The 8,740-nt window shown below is 38.1% G+C and overlaps 1 long non-coding RNA gene across 4 annotated transcripts; it reads left to right on the top strand.

Moving 5' to 3' along the window:
* Positions 1-209: 209 nt before the first annotated feature.
* Positions 210-7,136, top strand: LOC107310552 (uncharacterized). 4 transcript variants are annotated; one of them, XR_014942412.1, is made up of 6 exons: positions 210-573; positions 1,542-1,693; positions 4,324-4,404; positions 5,218-5,355; positions 6,662-6,773; positions 6,903-7,136. It is a non-coding gene; the product is annotated as an uncharacterized LOC107310552 (long non-coding RNA). The 4 variants fall into 4 exon arrangements; XR_001553632.3 differs by having other exon boundaries at positions 6,662-7,136; XR_001553634.3 differs by lacking the exon at positions 1,542-1,693 and adding an exon at positions 1,123-1,281 and having other exon boundaries at positions 6,662-7,136.
* Positions 7,137-8,740: the final 1,604 nt, after the last annotated feature.

Below are 8,740 nucleotides of genomic sequence, written 5' to 3'. Positions count from 1 at the left end.
GTATTCTCTCTGGTCAGGTTCCAAGCCACTCACTTCCATGCTTCAGACAAAGCATTTCTCAGGTGCTGTTATCCTAGTAACCTCAGTTAGTAATTGATTCACATATATCACTTTCCTTGATGGCAGTGCTAAGATTACTCTAGGAGATATGAACAAGAAGGGCTATAAATTACAGCAGCACATTTAGTAGGGATGTGGGATCATAGCATAGCAACAAGTCAGCTTCTTCTTTGCTTATGTTCTCACAGCATGTTGAAAAAAGAGACATAAGCACTCCTCATGTTCTGAGTGCGATTCAAACATACTAAAACACCATTCTTTGAAATATATTAGATACCTGCTGGAAGAGCTAAAATTGGCATATGCAACTTTTGTATCAGTTTGCTTCATACAACATTTAGATATAGTGTGTCTGCTGAAAGAATGAGATTGTGCCATTGTTACAAAGTCCAAGGAGATGTAAGCAGAGGGATGTGGACCTATCCGAAGTGAGCAGTCACCAGTGTTCCAGTCAACACTTTTTTTTGTCAGTCTTCATGAGGTAATGTGTAGTATTACAGCACTCCAGTTCAGGTAGGTGAGATCAAACAATTGAAAAAATTCAGAGCTAAATCTAGAGATATCTACAACAGGGGACAGACCTCAAAACAGCTCAGCTTAGGCTTTATTGTGGCATTTCTTCGACTTGATTTTGATTTTGCTTCAGGATTATTACATGATTCTACTAATCTCCTGGTTTTTAGTTGGTTTTTTTTTGTTTTTTTTTTGTTTTTTGTTTTTTTCCATTCTGTTTACTTATCTTTCCAGTTTTCCTTCCTTCTAAATCTTTCCCATTCATAATCTCCTCCTTACGCTCTATAAGTAAAAGAATCATAGTCATAGAATCACAGAATGGCTTGGGTTGGAAGGTACCTCAAGGATCCTCAAGCTCCAGTCCCCTTGCTGCAGGCAGGGACACCAACCTCCATATCTAATACTAGACCACACTGCCTGGGGCCCCATCCAACGTGGTCTCAGGGCATCTCAATTGATTCAGTTACTATATTTTTGTTTTCAACTTATTCTACTATTAATAATGCATGTGAATGTCATTCAGTATAATTCATTTTCTTCTGCTCCCAGCTTCCCCGTATCCTTGCCTATGTTAAATTAATATACAAAATACAGAGATTGTCCAGTTCTGGGATTTGGAATAAGAAAGGGGGATTTAAATTTTATGACTGCTGGAGCTATTTGCTGAGAGAACATAATTCGGATGAGGCATCCAAGTTCTGAAGAGAGGTAAGTGCCAAACATAAGATACCTTATGAAAACAAGAGCTAGCTGATAGGAAATGCTCAAAAGAAAGACTGTATAAAGAATCTGCCTCTTCCTTGGACAGCAACAGTGAGCTCAGGCAAGTGGGGAGATGCCTTCAGAAATCTGGAATTAAGAAACTCAAACTGCTTCCTACCTTCTTTGTATATTTGGGAATGAACAATTAGGTTGCTGTTCTGGTGCCAAGGCAGGTGGTCCAACTCTTGCACTTATTCCTTTCCGAGAACATGCTTTGAAATGGCCTGAGGACTTGGAAGAACTGAGGAGGATTCAAAGTACAGCTACATTCACTTACTGAAGCTCTGTGTCACTTTAGGTGCTCATTCTACTACATGCATTTTTTGAAGTTAAGATGAAGAGAAGGCAAGCTAACTGGGTAAAAGTTTAAGATTTTACTCAGATGTTACTATTAAGTGAGAATATTTCATCTGACTTATATGGTAGGACTTGAATTGTTGTTTTGTGTTCACTGAGAATTCACAGTGATCAGCACTGTCCAAAGTGGAGTGAGTGATACTGCCCATGGTTCACACATTTTGAGACCTGGATCCTGGCAGGCACTATTTCCTCCTCTCATGTGGTTCTGAGTGAAGAGATTGTATTCTGCATGCATGAGATCAGGGCTTGCGCTCCTCACAGATCCTAGTTCTGTCAAAATAAAGGCAAGAAAAGCTTTCATTTGTGTATAGCAATGAAGATACATGTCCCCCGTAATTACCCAATTGTCTGTACAAAGGAACACCACACTGAGATCTGGAAAAGAACTGCATTTTTGGGAACTGTTTTGAAACAGACCAAATTTGAATCAGTGTCCATCTGATATCACTTAGTTGTTGTGGTAGCATTGTTTGAAGTGGTATCTTTCAGCGTTGGCTTGGGCTCATAAACCAGTCAGCAATGTTACATGCTGCCACCCACATTTAACTCAGAGGCAAGCAATGCACAGCTGGAAATAGTCATTGCTCTAGAAACAGCAATAAGACCAATGTGAATGTAGAACTTGCTGACTCATGTCCTTGGCTAGCTTGGTTTTTAGGAATTTCATGGTTTATGAAGGGATGAAATCTAGAACTGCCTAATTATACTGGCAGAGATGTCAGGATCCTGTCTAAAAACTGTCAGTCCAAAAAAACTTGCTCTTTTCTATGTATAGCATACACAATGTTAAGTATTCATCACTGCAGAGCTTTGTGGATTTTTAATTTAGGAAAGATACAGAATGTGTACATGCTAATTGTCTGTGAGAACTGCCAAAATGATTAAAGAAAAGAAATGGTTGCTTTATGTGAAACAAACAAAAACTTAACTGCACTAATATGCTGAAGGGTGAGGAATGAAGTTTTTTCTTGAAGTCTAACAACAACACAGCAAAGAAACAAGTAGAAGAGTGTAGAAAGCAATCAAAAGTAAATGGAACATAAACTTGTAAGGCACTAAGAAAAGTGCCAGAATCTATAAAAAAATAAATAAATCCAGAAGATGAATGACTCTACCTCCTTTTCTGCTACAGCACATTAAAAAAAGGATTGTGAAGGTATAACGTGTCTCATCATCTAATTAAGTGTGTGTGTGTGTGTGTGTGTGTGTGTCCCTTGCAATTTTCTCATAATTATTCCTGCAATTTGTTTCCTTTTTTGCACTATAGTAATAGCATGGTGGATATCAGAGGAGATCCTGCTTCCACTTTAGTGAGTTGTTCTATGCTAATAAGCCTCAAAAATTAAAACAAACAAATAAACAAAAACAGTCAACCAAACAGACATATAAGAAACACAATAACAACAGGACAAACATGATGCAGAGGAGGGGAAAGAGGGCTCTTCCCAGGTTAAAAAGGAACAGTTTACAAACATTTCTAAATGGATCATATGGGCCTTCAGACCTTTTGACTTCAGTCATCACAATCAAGGTTACAGAAGTGACAGAGTACCTCAAAGCTGAACATGAAAATTCAAAGCAGGGAAGGTAGAAAATAGCACTTTGGTTTCATAAAACACTGAATCTTTCGTTCCTACAAAGAGGAAATGTGAAACTTTTCAGAATTTCTCATCAAAAGCAAAAGGGATGGAAGGTCCAGGAAGCCTTAGTCATAGGTCTTTGCATGGAATGTAAGAGACCAGGTTTGCAGATGCTCCAAACTACAAGAGGGGACTTTAACTAGAGTGACATGTGTTCCCTATAAGGGCCTGCAACTCTGAATCAATCCTTGTAATCACACAGTCATACTCAGCCTGAAAAAAACAGCCTTCAGAATTGATGGGACATCTTAGCTTTAATGAAGTGTCATTTTTCACCAGGTAACTGTTCCATAAAACCTGCTTTTTTCACCTTTTCAGAGTCCAAGTTTGCCAGGGTGCAGTGAAGTTTGACAGCAAATTTTTCTTTTAGTTGCGTTTTGCTGATAAAACTTTTGTGCAACAGCTGCTAATAAAGTATTGGGATTTGAGAAGGGCAATAGAACTTCACCACAAAATAAAACAGAACTGCTTTCAATGCTAACATCTCCCAGCCATTCCCAGTAACATGTACATCTTTTATTTCTTGAATGAACCTTAAATGTTCTTCCTGCAAATGCATTATGGTAGGATGAAGACCTGCAATCACTTTTCCTATTCTCAACTAGCCTTTGTTTTTACACACCACTCACTCCAAAACTAACAACAAGAAAGGTCAGGTAGGTCACACTTAGCTAGCCACTAATGCCAGAGCATATTATCACAGAGAGAGAATATAATTATCTTTTCAAGAGTGGCAATTTGTAAGAATACCCCCCATCAATTCTGTTTAGCATTCAACACTGGCAGTGTGGCAGAAGCCAAGCCATTAAAACAGCAAGGCCAAGTTACCTTAATAAGCTTAAAACTAATGTGAAATTCTGAAGGTTTTTGTGTCAGCTGAAACACTCAAAACACTGAAATTTGAAGAAAATACACTTGCAAAATGTTTCACTATAATGCCCTAATGTGAAAATATGCATTTGGTTAAGATGTTCTCTTTGCATTTCAGGAGACCTTACACATGTAATGGATAACAAATAAATAGTATTACTATGAGGCAGAATGCTGAGAGTACCATTTCTTCAGACAAGTGAGTTTTTATATACAGGAAGAAAATTCTTCTCTTTATCATTAAACCTATTTATTTGGTGTAGGTTAAATCAGAAGTAGTGAGAAATTAAGTCAACAGTTAGAAAGGAGATAGTTAAAACTTGGTATACCTCTGTTTCTGGGTGCCTAATGAAAGTACTCAGAATTATTTCCTGAAGTTTTCAATTGTGGTCTGGCTTAAGCCCAGACCTCCTCTCTCCCAGGTCTGTGCTTTAGCCACAAGACCAGTCCCCAGCCCCTTAACAGTGAATAAAATGAAATTATATAGATAATGAAAGTCTTCATTTTGGTATATATGGACTAACACTGAAAGTATCCTGGATCACCAACAAAGAGCCCATACACTACAAATACTTATTTCCTATCAAGCTATATCCACAGAACCACTTTTATGCCAAGTTAACTTTCCTATATGTAATGGTCTCCAGTTCCTGCAGTGAGTGAAATGTTCTTGAACTTGATCATCTGCAACTTTTATGCTCCAATAGTCTGAACGTATCTCACTGTCTTTTTCCAAGTGATGTCTGGTTTTCTGCTATTTGTCTCAAAACTATAAAATCCTTTTTTTCTGATGGATTCACAGCTGAAAATCTCTGAAGCTTTCCTTGTATTGTCAAAGGGAGCAAATACACTCTCTCTGGCATCAGATCCACGGAGAATTCCAATAATTCCCACAGAAATTTAGGCGTAAGCCACTTGGGATGCTCACGGAAATGCCATATGGGAGGGAATGAATTGAAGCCCCCTCACTCCTTTCAAACCACTCAAAAATACAGACTCTTTCATTTTTCAGAGTGCACAGTCAACTCCTGACAGTCAGCCCAGTGTTCAAAGCAGACTTGAACTGTACATTGAATCCAGGAAAATCTGCTTTCTGTTTGTTATCTAGTGACAGAAAAGTCATCAGTTATTTGAGAAAGAAAATATGAAGGTAAGGTTATCTTCATTCTTATGTTCTTTCTTCTCTAAGAATTGCTGATAAAACCACAGACAACTGGTTGGAAATAAATGAAACACCTGTAGAAGAGTCATTGTTACAGGATGCTTGAGAAAAATGAAATACTTCCGCTGCAAATGACAATGACACTTGAACTAACAGCACAGGGTTACAGAGCAGTAACTAACAGATGTATGCACTGCATAAATTATTCTCTCAAGCATTTTATAAGTAATCAGCTCCAGTACATGCTCTCACATGCAGTTCTGTACAGAGTACATGGGGATGTACTCTTCCAAGAAAGAAGTACTAGCCACTTGATTAAAAGCTTTATACATTTTTACTGTCACCCCAGAAAATTAACCAGGTTTTCATTCAGTAATTATTAGAAAATTATACAGAATATATTTTTGTTGTTTTGGGGGTGAGTAGCCAGTAGCCCATAATAGACATTTCCAACTTCTACCATAAAAAGTAGGATAGTTAACTCAGTGTCAGTTGGGTCAAACTTATGGCTAAATCAAGGCCTTTTACATATCACATTCACCTAGAAATTGCTTTCCCTCCTGATCTGATGAGAATATACATCATGCCTTCACTTACATGGTTTAAAGAAATATTGGCCTTCAAGAATGAAGAGCAAGCCAGAAAGTCCCTTGACTGCTTACAGAGAGAGCCACTTGTTAAGCATCCTCAAAGCTTATGAAACTTGTCATTCCTTTTGTTGTTTGATTATGTTAGCACATGAGAGAGTACAATTAATCTCAAGACCCGCATCTGAGACCTGAGGAGCTCATGATATAGCTGGCAAGACATCATACAATAGGAAGGAAGCAAAAATGGATAGATTTTTATGTGCATGGGCTTAAGACAGTGGGATATTTGCCTTACACCTTGGAGAAAGTCAGCATCAATGTCAGGATCTGAGTCTGGGACCCACAGATACACTGATCTAAACCTTCTGCTTGTAGTTGCACCCTGCAGACTCAAAGGGAAGGGCTGTTCAGGGCTTACCACTGCAAATCTAACACAAGTCTGAAAAAGAACCAGTTAGTTACTAGCAGTGACCGCACTTCGACCCTTATTTTAAATGCATGTAGCATTAAACATTAACCAGGCAAAGAACTAAAACCTTGCAAGGGGCCCGTCTGAAGCATGAATCAACAATAGCATGCAGTGTGCTAGGGACAGACATGCAAACGCCAAAGATGCTCTCATCTGATCTATTCTTAGGCATTCAACTTTTACTTAGAAATCTTTAAATAGACATAACCTACATCTCTGTCCTTCCTTTCCTCAGATTACTACAGAAGGCAAAAGGAATTGCATAGCAAAATAAAGGAAAACAGTGGAATTCAACAGGACAGATTTCACTGTGATCGTCTTTGACAACATCATTTTAAAGCATAAAGGTGAAATAACTTTTATTATAGGTGCAGGAAATTTTGGTAACACACTGTCTTTGTTTCCAATTGATGGAGGCCAGAAAAAAACCTTGTCTGACTTCTTTATGCACAAAATTATAATGTCCTTTTCCCCAGCTCACAGGAAGCACCTCCTAATGCCTGCTGTCAACTCATTTGTGATGCATAACCGTAGCTGAGAAGTGGCTAAATTGCCAGTGTTGTAATGCACACATTGTTCAAGATCATCTAACAGTGTCAGCCTGTGGGAAGAGGATGGCTTCAGGGTTCTAATTAAAAGAAATCTTAGGCAATTATGTCAAGTGCTTCCTATTTGTTTTTTATTTAATAAAGAAGGAATGACACAGATAATATTTCCCCCTGCCTTGCCTATTCAATAATGGGGGGGGGGGGGAGGGGACATTGAGTCCTTCAAAGCTCTGCAACAGCCGTAAACAAGTCCCAAATCGATTGCCATCCCCAAGCTCCTTCTCTGAAGGCTTAATGGTATTTTCACATGGGATCCAAAGCAGGCGGTCTTCAAGGAAAGTTATTGCATCTGGTGAAAAAAATAAAGTTGACATTTTTTGACAAGACCCTTAAGTACACCTCCCCCAAGAGAGTTGTAACATAGAAGAGGCTGAGCAGGTGGTAATAATCAGCATTACATACATTTGAGCATTTTCTATAACATGGATTACCATGGAATTCCTTCCTCCCCCTCCTCTCCTTGGGGAGACTTGTACAAATTGCAAGCATTTTCAAGGCCCTTTGATAAGCATTTCTATCACCAGTTTCACAGCTGTAGCTGGATTGTTTAAAGCATATAAAACATTGCACCACTAGCCCTCTGAGTTTAGGATAGGATAGGACAGGACAGGACAGGACAGGACAGGACAAAATGGATAGGATAGGATAGGATAGGATAGGATAGGATAGGATAGGATAGGATAGGATAGGATAGGATAGGATAGGATAGGATAGGATAGGATAGGATAGGATAGGATAGGAGAGGGAAGAGCTTTCTCTGCCTTAATTTCGCAGATCCTACTTAGTCTATTTTCAAATTGATACCTAAAAATATTCTACAAATGGGGTAGATGGAGTTAAGGATCAAGAAGACACTGTGTGCTTAGGAGTAAAGAGGATATACACAGTAACATCTCAGAGAAAGTCAGTAAGGAAATCTAAAGATAACTAAGTCAAGCTTTGTGTGTTTTATAAAAGGCCATGACCAGCTCCAGCTCTCTTCTTGCCTATGACAGAAAGAGGTAAATAAAAAGATTTCCACTATGAGGAAGGAATCTTACAGGGAAGTCAGATGTAACAGTCTTCCTCCCATTCATGCACTAGGTAGGTCTACACTACATATTCTAGGGAGATCAACTTCACATGGTGAGAAATGTCTCTGTTAAGATGTGATAATGATGCTAATATATGTGTGGTATAAGTAGCTGACACTAACTAATGTTTTTATAATTAGAGTTGGGTGATGCATTTTCACTTAGCGGTGAATTGATAAAAAAATACAGTTTCTGGAGGCCACTGAAGCAATTAGGAACAGTAGTTTCTGCAACAAAAAGAGGGAAAATATGGTCAAAGGAAATAAAGGGTGAAGGAAGAACCTTTAAGATAACAGTTATTTTCTATTCAGAAATTTTAACCAACTGTTTAATTTTTAATTTCTAAACTTTTTCTTTGTTTTAATATATTGAATTTACAGTTCAATACCTCCCCTACCCCACCCCCTCCTCCCCCCCCCAGCATACTAACATTTACATCTCCCTGCTGAAATCAAACTTCAATATGCATATGTTTGTTAAAAGATGTAAAGAATTATCCGTATATATATTCCTTTTTTTCAGAAGATTTTAATTATTTTTTCAGGTAACTACCAGATTTGTTTGTTTGTTTTTTACTGTTTTTTATCATTATTAATAACATTTTTTATTCTTCTTAGCTGAAAATCATAGACC

Source organism: Coturnix japonica, chromosome 2, assembly GCF_054131305.1.
Source record: "Coturnix japonica strain WE chromosome 2, WE-NBRP24, whole genome shotgun sequence".
In the NCBI taxonomy this organism is placed as follows: Eukaryota; Metazoa; Chordata; class Aves; order Galliformes; family Phasianidae; genus Coturnix; species Coturnix japonica.
Note: the sequence above shows the minus strand (reverse complement) of the source record. Positions and strands in the feature narration are given on the sequence as shown.